This window comes from Felis catus, chromosome X (genome assembly GCF_018350175.1).
Source record: "Felis catus isolate Fca126 chromosome X, F.catus_Fca126_mat1.0, whole genome shotgun sequence".
NCBI lineage: Eukaryota > Metazoa > Chordata > Mammalia > Carnivora > Felidae > Felis > Felis catus.
Genome location: NC_058386.1, coordinates 17737107 through 17751207, shown reverse-complemented (window position 1 = coordinate 17751207; position 14101 = coordinate 17737107). Strand labels below are relative to the sequence as shown.

Here is a 14101-nt window from a genome sequence, read left to right as displayed (position 1 = left end):
AGAAGATGAATGTTCCAAGTCTGCTCAGTGAACTTCTCCTACTTATTTGTATATACTTTACTGTTCAAGGTTACCTTTCTATAAATTTCCTATGTCCTTCAGGTAAAGTTTGCCACTTCTTCAATACTGGTTTCTCAGCATTCTATGAAGTCTAAAATTGCATAAATTCTAAAATTGCTTCATTCTGAATCCCTTGAGGCAGAAGCCATGTCCTACTCATCTCTGACTTCTCTTCCTCCCCCTTCCCCACACCTCCACACCAGGTAGAGAGATCTTACAACATATAAGGTACTCAGTAAATACGAGCTGAATAAACTAAGGAACAAAGGAGCTTTAGCACTTAGTAGAGTGGCTTGACTGAGGACAGAGAGCTAATACTTTAGGTTAGGATAAATCTATTCATGCTGCTATAGAACAGATATAAATATGTTAGAGTGAGACATGGTAAAATCATGAAGAGTGGAACATAAGTGAATGACGCTTGGAGTATACTTTCCTCAAATATGCTAGCCCTTAGAAACTTCAGACTCTCACTGTGCTTACTGGAACCAGGTGTCCATCATTTGGTTTCTTCTTCTTATTATTATTTACCTTTATTGTAGGAAGAGCTATTATTTTTCAGCAGTCAAGGTGTCATTTTCTGTCCATTTCCAACATGTTACATTTGTTCTGTGACCACTACATTACTCAATTGTAAGGGAGACAGTTCTCTCTGTCTGGTCAAGATAATAATGACTCTCTTCTTAGTTGCTACACTCTTTGTACATGGCCCGTGGCCTCTCATTCTGCACTGGGTTCAGCTTCCTCATACCAAACAAACTGCCAAACTAAATTTCCCTTGCAATTTCACTCCTTTTTGCATCTACTTCTCAAGGCTGCACTTTTATTGCAGCTATCAGCCTCCAAAGTGAGACATTAGCTGGTAAGATACCAATAACCATGGAAAGAACATAGGCTTGATATAAAGATAGATGTGGGAGATCATCACAGTGCCAGTTACTTGCTGTGTAACTGTGAGCAAGTTATTTTATATCCTTGAGGCTCAATTTCCTCATGTAGAAAATGGGGTGATAAAAATTGCTCTATATGACAAATCAGGTTAAGGTATAAAGAAAGAGTGTAATATGGCTCCAATCCAAACAAGACACTATATAAATGCTTATTTTTCCCCTGTTGCTTTCTCTACCCTCAGAGGGCTTAATCTTTACTCATGAGATGAATAATCTCATTATTCTTCATCACATGGCCGTGTTGACCATTTTACAATGACCAGTGATCACACTGCATGGCCATAATGGGAGAGTTCACATCTCTTTACTATTTCTGAGGTTCAAATCTCAATGCTCAGATACAATGAAGGTATTTACCCCGAAAAGCTGCTAAACATAGTGCCAAGAGGAATACCACTTCTTAGAAATTGGGAATTCTACAGGGCCTGATGTATTTGACCTGTGCAATTGCATAGGGGGCTGTACTCAGCATTATGCTCTGCTGTTGAGGTCTTGGAATTCTCCATTGTTCTTGAACAAGGGACTTGACATTTTCATTTTGCACTAGATCTCACATGTTTGTAGCACATCTTGGCACCCTAGTTGTGTGTGTGCATGAGCGTTTTAATTCCTCTTGAAAATATTCATCAGCAGCCATGGGGGAAAGGACAGAATGGCAGTACTCAACATACAAAAACTGGCTGCATTTCAAATTGTTGATGTTTACAGGAAAGAAAACACTTTTGGGCAGATTTAAATCTTTTAGCTATTCCTTTCCTCCCATGTATGGCTACATTTTCATTCTTATTTTCTCTTTATCTCAAGAGGGTGATAATATTGTTAATTCTTAAGCATTTCTAAATAGGATACTTGGATTGCATGATAATCTAAAGGAGATATAATCTAAATCAGTACTAAATCAGTATACTAAAAAGAAACCTTTCTCGTTTCTACAAATTGAATTATTTTAAAAGTCCAATGCATAAATAAATAGGAAAGTAATGGACATATTTAAATGGCTCAACATGTGTACATGACAACATTCAGGGCCTCATACGACACACTGGTAATGAGCAATAGCAGCTCTCCAATTCAGGCACTGGAAGCACTTAGAAGTGGGGTAGAAGAAGGAAAGGCAGAAATACTAGACTGTAGACATGTTTACAAAAAAGAAAATACCAATTAAATCCACCGTATTAAGTTGCAAATCATTTTCTCAGATTCCTCTTCTTGAGTAATTTTGTTTGCCAAATACTTGCTATGTGCAAGGTCTGCTGGAATACAAAAGATGAGTAAAACAATGACTTTACCAGAAAAGCCATCAGGATTTAACAGATTAAAGATCTTGAAAAAAATAATAAAAAGACTTAGAAAAGAAACTCCACTAGAACCTTGCTGCCTGTTTTAGAGATAATGTACTAGAACCTTTATATTATAGTATTTGGCACTTGACTTAATAAGCCAATTAGAAGGGGTATAAAGCCTGGTTTTATATGCTAATTCTACACTCATTACTGCATCATACATCAAGCCACTGCAGGAAACCACATTAAAAGTACTAGGCAAAGTTCCAGGGAAGTTATTTGACACATTCTTGTAAAAAGCAAATTTGCTCATTCAGTAAAATCACGAGATATTATGTTGTTAACATTTTAAAACGCAGCATTATCTACTGTTACCTAATTTCTAGAAAAAGAAAATTATAAGATAGCAAGAAAAATACATCTTCTATTATTATAAGTGAACATCAATATTACAGAGCACCTATAGCATATCTGGCACAATGCTAAATAGATGACCTTTGAATGACATGGGTTTGAACTGCGTGGGCCCACTTATACACAGAATTTTTATAGTACAGTCCTGTAAATGTATTCTCTCTTCCTTAGGATTTTCTTAATGACATGTTCTTTTCTCTAGCTTAATTTATTATAAGAATATACTATAAATACATAAAACATACAAAGTATGTGTTAATCAACTGTCTTATAGGTAAGGCTTCTGGTCAACAGTAGGCTATTAAGTAGTTAAGGTTTTGTGGAGTCAAAAGTTATACATGGATTTTTTTTAACTGCATAGCAGTTTGGTGCATTGTTCAAGGGTCAATTATACTTCATATTCATTATCTCATTTATCCTTATAACAACTTCCTGAAGTAGATATTATTATAGCCAGCATAGCAGAGGAGAAAGCAAGGCTAAATAAACAGATCAAGGTCCATTGCCTTGGAAGAAAAAGGACTTGAATTCTTCATTGTTATGCTTAACATCTCTCATTTCAATCCCTAAGTTGGAACTTGTTTTGATCAATTTCTTTTTATATTGCTTAATCCTATGTCTGTATGAAATGGATGTTACATAGTATGTTTAAACTATATACTATAATGAAATACAAGGCAATTCTGAAAACATTCTTGCAATCTAGAATGCCATTTAGATAAGGAATAGTAGATCTGAGAGTGTGAAAGACACAGCTCTCTGGAAAAATGTAAAGCCATATTTGCAGCAGCAGGAAAACTCTATCCTAGCTAGAAGATGACTTGGTAACCACCTGTATTAAGGGGATTCTTCTGGTATTTCTGCAATATTCATACCAAAGAATTTTTAATTCTATTTATCTTTAGTTCTAAAAACAGAAAGAAAATTTGAACCTAAAATTAAACCTAGTAAATAATATGCCTTTAATAAAGTTAAGGGGAAACTTAAGATAGCAATGAATATTATAACTGACCTTGTGGATTCTGTTATGAGCTACCCATGATGGTAACAAAAAATAGTGACTAAATAGCAGGTGACAGGGCTAGCTAGGACTTAAGAACCTTTTAAAACAAAAGAGGGTCATGGGCTAGAAGTAATGGTACTGTGACTTTTTTCTCTCCAACTGTTCATATTAATTTCAACTATGAATTAATAGAGCATGTTCTCAGAGTGAAATGGGAAGTTTTCATATTCCATTCTATATACATCTTATATTTTACATACATTTGCACACACACACACACACACACACACACACACACACACACACACACGTGGTTCACCCAAATCTAAAAGTTCAAAATGGAAAAAACACCTGAACACAGCAGGTTTAGTATAAAATTAATGGTTTTAAAATAGTTGTAAAAGCAACATTTTAGTCACTGTGGAGATTGAAAAAACAGCACCCTTACATTAACATATTAACTAATAATAACAATATTATTTCATTATCACTGAATTTATCAAATAGTTTTTAGATTACTATGTAAAGTTTCAGTGATTATGTTTTACAAAGGGAACACAAAAAGTATTCTAAGTACAAACAATAGTGAAAACCTAAGGGAAAGGAAAGAAGTCTTTCCTATATTAGTTACCATCAGAACATACTCAGACATGATTGAGCTACTTAAAGTATTTTTATTTGTTTTTCTAGATAAGTGAAGTGCTGTAATCAGTTATTCTGAATGTATTGGAGGAAATGAATGGAACTATCTTTAGGTTAAAAAATCAGAAATTCATTTCAATTAAGAAAGAACTTCAGGCTCATAAGCTGAACAAGAGATTCTACCACCCCCCAAAAAAAGATTTTACAAACGGACATTTCTAGAAACTCTTCAGGTATATACATATATACAAGGGACAAGAATATAAAACAAAGATAAAATGAGGAAACAACAAACAGATGCATATACATTTTAAAATAGCAACATTGATGTAAAAGCTACGATTTAAGAATAGCTTAAATGATTCAGGTTTATTATCGATAAAATGGAAAATAGTAGCAAAAGTTTTATTCTTTATGAACTTTTTATTTTATTTATTTTGAGACATAGAGAGACCATGAGCAGGGGAGGAGCAGAGAGAGAGGAAGAGAGAGAATCCCAAGCAGGTTTCACACTGTTAGCACTGAGCCCAGTGAGGGACTCGATTTCAGGAACCATGAGATCATGACCTGAGCTGAAATTAAAAGTCAGATGCTTAACTGACTGAGCCACCCAGGTGCCCCAACAAAAATTTTATTTTGATAGTGTATACACAGTAAAAGTATTAATATAACTGATATTTCAATTAAAATAGTCTGGAGGACAGAACACATTTTTACTTTGGTTTGTCTATTAGTATAATTCAGTATTACAAATCATGTAATCCTGTGACAATTTAGGATGACATCTGCATTGTATTTTGTGAATGAGAGGTTTTGTTTTTACAAAATAGTATACATTTATTCTAATATTAATAGTGAGAACTCTAAATGATATAAGCCTCATTCAGAAATATAGTATTCTTAGTATCTTAATACTTCCTATATCTCTGTTGAGCTAACAATTTTGTAGTTCTAATTATGATGGCTCCCTAATAAGATACAAGGAGTAAAGAATCAGAGGTAACTTTGAAAGAATAAAATCCACAAACAGAATTTAAATTGGTATTCAAAAGCATTATTCTATGTAAATATTCCCCAACCCAGGAAGAATTTCTTGCTCATATGAGTAAACAGAATTGAAGGAGAAACAATCTTTTAACCCTAAAAAACAAATAGAATGAAATTTCAATTTTAACACAATGTAAAAAATCTTATCTATATACAGTGAAGATTAAGAGTTTCAAATAGCTGCAGAATACAACTGTAGGAGCAAATAAATAAAGGTTTTATGAACTTTGTTCCAACAAGGCCTAGAAAGCTCTGCAATTCCTTTAGGTTTCAAATTCTGATGGTGGGGAGAAAAACACAACAAAACAACTAACAGAATGAAAAGAAACCACCACCACTCTTCATACAGCCACTCATTCATTCAACAATCACTGAGTATCTGCTAATGATTCAAATGCCCACTATTACATTCAAGGATTTCACAACCTGGTGTTTCAGGTAATCTATTTGGCTTTGTCCTTAATGTCACTTACATTAAACATGTTGTCCTTGTGTTCCTGATAATGGAAAAGAGGCAATAACACTTTAAAACAACCATCATTCACGAATGATGAGGCTATGAAGGATGAGGTCAGTACCAAACAGTGAGAGAACATCAGTGCCAAATGTGTACCTGCTTTGATGAGCAAGAAGTGGACCCATGACACTTCCAAATTATTTCCAACTGCATCTCTGAAGCATCCTGGTCTGAATTAAAGTTGACACAAGACGCTCCACTCTCTGGTTTCTGACAGGAAAACAGTCAGCTGGAAACCAGTATTTAATCTAGGAAAATCTCCATTATATTTGCCTGCTCTCTCAGGGGCGAGAAATAGAGCCAGACAGGCTTGCAGTGAGTCCCCAGATAGTTGAGAGAACACTCATTAGGGTGAAAATTTCCAGGCTCAAAATTAACAAGGGTCTGGACATGCTAGTGGCTCAACTAAGAAGTGGGTTATTAGGAAGAGGATGCCCTTTTACTTTAGAGTCAAATAGCAAGACTGAAGGAGTTCATTATAATTAAATGAACTGCTGGAAAATCCAGGCACTGTGTGTGTGTGTATGTGTGTGTGTGTGTGTGTGTGTGTGTGTGTGTATGTGTGTATATATATATATACACACACACATACACATATGGTATAGGTATACATACACACACATATACATACAGAGAGAGAGAGAGAGAGAGAGAGAGAGAGAGAGTTAGTTTATGGGCAAATATTGAAAAATAGCAGAGACCTGGAGGGTAATGTCTTCACTTACAGCTGAGAAATTCAAAATTGCCATATGTGGGTTTTTTTGGAGGAAATAACTAATTGCACTGTGCCAGTTATGACTTTACTGGCTCTCAGTTCCAAATTCACCCTTCAGTGCTTGCTCTGTGATAATGGCTGGGACTTGTCAAGAATTTCTGCTTTACACCAAGCATTATGTTAAGCTTTTATCAGTAGAGGGCACTAAAGAAATGTGACCAGGGGAACGAGGCTTCTCTTTCAGGTTCCCTTGTGCTGCATTTTTGCTTGGTCTTGTTACTGCTGCATGGTCCATCAGTGATGGATGTGTGTGACAACACCCAGTGGTTCCATGATCATGCAGTCCCTCAGTGAACTCAAAGTCTCAGCCTGGGCTCAGTGACCATCATCCTGGGGCCCTCTCAGCCTCATACCCACAGCAGCACTCCACTCTCTCTATGAGTCTCCTACCAGCAACAGTTGCCTATATCTTAGAAGGCTGTCTCTTGCTTGCCTGGAAACTGTGGACCAGCTCTGGCTTAGGCAACCCTCTGGCTCTAATGAGTTCTGATCCACCTCAGCCTGGTGGGAGGGTGTTTGCCTATCAGCTGTCCTTCATTGTATATACCACCCTCCTTCATTCTAGGGAATGTTTTACAGTGTCTTTACATAGGTACTTTTCTATGATAGCTTAATAATTATTTAGATTAAACTTCTGTTGTTTAAGTTATAGTTTGATTTCTGCCTCCAGACTGATCCCATTGCCTTGATGAAGAAATCTTGATATTTACAGTGACTGTAACTGTAGTTAAAAAAATTCATAGTGTCAAAAACATCCATAGTGTCTTCGATCACAAAAAGAATGGTCTCAGATGAAGATAGCCCTTCAATTTACCACTTCATGTGACCATACTGTTTTCTACTGATTTTCTGAATTATCACCAAAGAATTATGGCATTTAGATCTTACTCCTATAACCCAACTTAATGAGAAAGGCTAATTTAGTTTCTTCACAGCTAGTAAGTGCCAGAATGAGGTCAGTCGGGACACCAAATCTCTTTAACTCTCAAATTGATACTCTTTCTACTACATTACTCTTGTTTCACTTGACTCCTCAACAAAAACAAATATTCTCTGAGAACAAGGATTGCACACCCAGTCTGCATAAGCATTTTATAATGTATAATGGGATCAGCAAATGTAATGTTAGCAAGAACAACCATATAAATATACTGATGTACATACTGTCTATGCAGATCATAATAAAACATATTAAAAACAGATTATCTTAATTTGTTATGTATGGCCACATTCCCTTTAGTGTATACACATATTTTCTTTTTGTTTCAGAAAAGACAAAGATTTTTTTTACCTCCATGATATTCTATCTGATTTCTTCTTTCCTCCTTAAAACATTGATTGTGGAAGTTACAGTTAAAATAATTTATAAGGCAATTAACCATCAAAATGTCAAAACCTGAAGATAATCTAATAGAACACTCAAGAAATCAATGCCTATTTCAGTAATAGTGTTAGCATGTATCTTCAGGGTGACCACAAAAATGACAGTGAAGGGGGCCAAGACAGAAGGGTCACATTAACTGTGACAGCAAAGAAATATCTTAATTCTTTTCATCTATAAAACTGTTAGAATTCATGTTTTAATGAGATGGCTCAAAATTTGCATGTCCAAATGCTACCATTATAACCAAAATGTCAACCATGCAACAAAACAAAACAAAACAAAACAAAACAAAAACCCCTCCATTTGCAATGGCTCCAAAACACAGCTTTAAGAGTCTAGCTATAATTGCCAAAGCTGCCTTTTCAAAGCATTAGGGACCTTTTGAAAACCAATGTAAAATTATTTTTATGGTGTCATTTGAGTGCCACTATTTTCAAGAAATCTCTAAATTTAAAATATTAATATCATTTTTATTTTATTATAGGGCATGCTGCTACCTGGTACCTATATCCTCAAGGTTTGACACAATCAGAAGAAAGCTATGCTTACAAAAATGATATGACATAGATAGTGGGGAAAAATCTCAAATGAGCTCTTTATTTTCCCCTCCAAGCTCTTCCCTTGGATCTGTTGCTTCTGTGTACTTTTACCCATTTCAAGACTAGATATCAGAGAAGGCATAATACTTTCAGTCCAGATGGAGTTTAGGAGTGAAGAACTCATACATGCAAAGACAGAAAAAAATTACACAGAATGTTTATGAAATAAAACAATTAGTTAACATGCCAAAATAAGCCTAATTCATGATCAAACCTAAATTAGTAAAGAAAAAAAGTAGCTTAGAGGGAAAAGAGAAAAGAGAGAAGAGAGCATTCATGAGAATTTCCTTCCTATAAACTGTAAAGTACTGTATAACAAAAAGATAATCTTAACACTAACATAATAAAGTAGGCATTCACTGTGTTTATTCTTCCCATTATTTTTATGAAAGCAATAGGGGATAAAATGCCACTACAAAGCAAGTGCCATACACAAGACCACACAGTTGGTCAATGTAAAAGGTGCATTTGAGCTCAGTATAATCTGATTTAAACAATGTAACTTAATGATCTTGCCTGGTCTGAGATTTCCATGAGTTTATCAAAGCTGGCAAGTGTTCCAGGCTCATCAGCGAGAGCAGCAGGGCTATGACAAGCACAGTTTAAGTCTGCTGAAGCACAGCGTCTAAAATAGCTTCCCAGGAGTGCTCCTCTCTCCACATTCAAAGACTGTAGTGAAAGGTGGGAGTGAGGAGAAAGTAGGGTACGGAACTCAAGAGAACTCCAGATTCCTTATAACTGATTTACTGTGTACAAAACAAGCATCTGTGCAGAGCAAAAACAGATGAGATGGGCTGCAACCTATCAGAGAATGTGTAATCAGGGCCAAGGCCTAACTGAGAGGGAAATACCAGATCAACAGAGGGGAAATACCTTACTGCTTATCATTAGACAACAATCACGTAGATACATAGTGCACATATGATCTGCATTTCCTTTCTGTCCTTTATGGCTGCACTGTGCCATCAGTTCCATTATACTTAATGACAAATTAAAGGAAACCCAAGTTGTCATTTCCTTTTGCTCCTTCTCACATTTCATATTAACAGACATCTCCATATACCACTGCAACCAACCAACCAACCAACTTTTTTCTAACAAGTCTTTTGGTCTTCAGAGTCTACTGCTTTTGAATTTTAAGCATTAAAAAAATCCTATTTCAAAGATAAAAACAGTGAACATCAAGAAATCTAGCAGGTGTATCATAAAATTATCCATTTAAAACTATCAGAATTATGAATATAATAGAATATATACTTGCATAATTTTCCACTATAAAAGCAATGCAAACTAATTGAAGAAAATTGGGAAGATATTTGAAATTAAAAAAAATCAGCTGTTACCTTACCAAGCAAACACAATATTCATATAGAATATTTTTTCAAAGTTTCAACAGTGATGATTTGTTATGTTTATAATATTTTTAATCTGGTTTTTACTTAACATTATTATTTAGAATCTTACTTTTAACTTTGGAACATATTTTATGTATATTTATAAATATCACTTATTCCTAAATTATATAATCAGATACAATTTGAAACAGTAACTATGAATAATAAATATTTCATCCTGTAATTGCACCATAATTTACTGAAGCATCACCCTATTATTTTCTGTTTTTCACTATTATACATAATGCTACTCTAAATACTTTCTGTTGTATTTTATAATTTATTTTAGACCAGATTCCCAAGATACTTTAGGAATATAGACTCTAGAGCCAGACTGCTTGAGTTAAATCCTACCTTAAATCCTTTCCATCTGTGTCACTTTGGGAAAGTCAACTAACCTCTTTATGCTTTAGTTTCCTCATCTGTAAAATGGACATGATGGTATTAATACGTATTTTCCAAGGTTGTTATGAGGACCAAATGATTAGCTTATATTTAGCACTTGAAATAGTACTTACAGCATACTATAAATACTACAAAAATATTAGCATTAATGTTTTTGAGTCTTGAAATTGCCTAAAACTTAAAAAGGTTTAATGAGTGCACATGCTTAGCAGTAAGGTACGTCCATTCAATTTCATTAGATTTTTGCCAGCATTTGACTATTTTTAGTCTGTATTTGTGTATGTGTGTGTATTTGTGTTTATTAATTGATAGGTGAAAGTTTGAATTTCATTACTGTGTTACAGGGATTCCTTGTTTTCTGAGGAAAACTGCCACTGGAAAGTAATGGTAGTCTTTGTGATTTAATTTAGGGATGCTGAGCTTGTGTCTTTAAAAAATATATAAATGCAATGATATTTGCATTATCTTTCTGATTTATCCAATGATATTTATCTATTTGGTTTATTTAACAACCCTCATTTAAAAAACAGCACTCATATATTTTTTTTATTCTTCACTATCTGGGCAGATCCAATGTTTGTGCTTCCCCCTAAATTCTTATGTTGAAACCTAACCCCCACTGTGATGGTTTTTGGGAGTGGAGCCTTTTTGAGAGGTGACTAGGTCCATAAGGGCAGAGCCCTCTTAAATTGGATTAATGTCCTTATAAGAGATCCCAGAGGACTCCCTGACCCCTTCCATCAATGTGAAGACCCTCAATAAATCAGGAAACAGGCTCTCACTAGACACCGAATCTGCAGGTGCCCTTATCTTGGACTGCCCAGCCTGCAGAAATGTGAGAAAAGTGTGTTGTTTAAGCTCCCCAGACTAGGGTATTTTTGTTATAGTAGTGTGAATGGACTAAGACACCATAGCATCTGGTTTTGTTCTTCGTCTCCAGCCCTTTGCTACCACAAGTTTCCTATTCTAGAATTTGAAACTTTTGCTTCATTTATTTAGTAAACTTACTCAAATCCATTTTTCAACAAGGTACTTTAGTGACCTTGCTGATCTGGAAATATCTTTTTGTTGCTCTCACACATGAATGATAATTTAGGTATAAACATTTTGGGGCATTACTTTTCTTATGGATTTTCAATCAGACCACAAAAAGAAAAAAAAAGGAATCCAAATCAGCAAGGAAGAAGTCAAACTTTCACTCTTCAGATGACATGATACTTTATGGGGAAAACCCGAAAGACTTCCCCCCCCCAAAAAAAATGCTAGAACCGATACATGAATTCAGCAAAGGAGAAGGGTATAAAATCAACATACAGAAACTGGTTACATTTCTATACACCAATAATGAAACAGCAGAAAGAGAGATCAAAGAATTGATCCCATTTACAATAGGACCCCAAACCATAAAATACCTAGGAATAAACATAACCACAGAGGTAAATGATCTGTATGCTGAAAACTATAGCAAGCTTATGAAAGAAATTGAAGAAGATACAAACAAAATGGAAAAAACATTCCATGCACATGGATTGGAAGAACAAATATTGCTAAAATGTAGATACTACACAAAGCAATCTACACATTCAATGCAATGCCTATCAAAATAACACCAGCATTCTTCACAGAGCTAGAACAAACAGTTCTAAAATTTGTATGGAACCAGAAAAGACCCCAAATAGCCAAAGTGATGTTGAAAAAGAAAACTAAAACTGGAGGCATCACAGTTTGGGACTTCAAGCTGTATTACAAAGCTGTAATCATCAAGACAGCATGGTATTGGCACAAAAACAGATATATAGATCAATGGAACAGAATACAGAACCCAGAAATGGACCCACAAACATATGGCTAACTCATCTTCGACAAAGCAGGAAAGAATATCCAATGGAATAAAGACAGTCTCTTCAGCAAACGGTGCTGGAAAAACTGGACAGCGACATGCAGAAGAATGAACCTGGACCACTTTCTTACACCATACACAAAAATAAACTCAAAATGGATGAAAGACCTGAATGTGGGACAGGAAATGATCAAAATCCTAGAGGAGAAAACAGGAAGTAAACTCTTTGACCTAGGTTGCAGCAGCTTCTTGATGTGTCTCCAGAGGCAAGGGAAACAAAAGTAAACACAAACCTTTGGGACCTCATCAAGATAAAAAGCTTCTGCACTGCAAAGCAAACAATCAACAAAACTAAAAGGCAACCAACAGAATGGGAGATGATATTTGCAAATGACATATCAGATAAAGGGTTAGTATCCAAAATCTATAAAGAACTTATCAATCTCAGCACCCCAAAACAAAATAATCCAGTGAAGAAATGGGCAAAAGACATAAACAGACACTTCTCCAAAGAAGACATCCAGATGGTTAATGGACACATGAAAAGATGCACAACATCACTCATCATCAGGGAAATACAATCAAAACCACAAGGAGATACCATCTCAAACCTGTCAGAACAGCTAAAATTAAAAACTCAGGAAACAACAGATGTTGGTGAGGATGCGGGGAAAGGGGAACACTTTTGCACTGCTGGTGGGAATGCAAACTGGCACAGCCACTCTGGAAAACAGTATGGAGTTTCCTCAAAAAATTAAAAATAGAACTACCCTACGACCCAGCAATTGCACTAGTAGGTATTTTCCCAAAGGATACAAAAATGCTGATTTGAAGGGACACATGCACCCCAGTGTTTACAGCAGCACTATTGACAATAGCCAGATTATGGAAAGAACCCAATGTCTATCCAATGACAAATAGATAAAGAAGATATGGTATCTCTGTGTGTGTGTATACACACCCAGACACACACACACACACACACACACACACACACACACACACACACACACACAGTGGAATATTACTTGGTGATGAAAAAGAATGAAATCTTACCATTTGCAGTATCGTGGATGGAACTACATTACACTAAGTGAAATAAGTCAGATAAATATTTATGATTTCACTCATATGTAGAATTTAAGAAACAAAACATATGAACACAGAGGAAGGGAAGGAAAATTAAGATACAAACAGAGATGGAGGCAAACCATAAGAGACTCTTAAATACAGAGAACAAACTAAGGGTTGCTGGAGGAGTGTTGGGTGGGGGGGATGGGCTAAATGGGTGACATGCATTAAAGAGGACACTTGTTAGGGTAAGCACCAGGTGTTATATTAAGTGATGAATCACTAAATTCCACTCCTGAAACCATTATTATACTATATGTTAACTACCTTGGATTTAAATAAAAAATAATATAAAGTAAACAGAAAAAAACGATTTGTGGATTTTGTTTCATTGTCTTCTGGAAGTTATGGTTTCAGAGTAGACATTTGAATATAACATAAGTTTAATTTCTTTGAAGTGAAACTTCTCATGTATCTCTTCTTACTAGTTAAACGTAGTTGCTTCTTGACATAGAAACTGTAATATATTAACAGAAAATATCTTGAAATCGTGATCTTTCCAATTCACTTTCTTAATTTGTTGAGAAATTCAATTTTCCCAATTTTTATTCCTAAATTATTCTATTATATCCTTAATTATTTCCTATTGTTTTCTTCTTTAGAAACTAATAATTAGTTGAAGGTGGGCTAACCATAATCTATCCTCTATAGCCATTA

The 14101-nt window shown here is 35.2% G+C and overlaps 1 protein-coding gene across 6 annotated transcripts in view; it reads right to left on the bottom strand.

Moving 5' to 3' along the window:
- The window catches only part of CNKSR2 (connector enhancer of kinase suppressor of Ras 2), a 294573-nt gene that overhangs the window by 149665 nt on the left and 130807 nt on the right, over positions 1-14101 (bottom strand). The window lies entirely within an intron of this gene.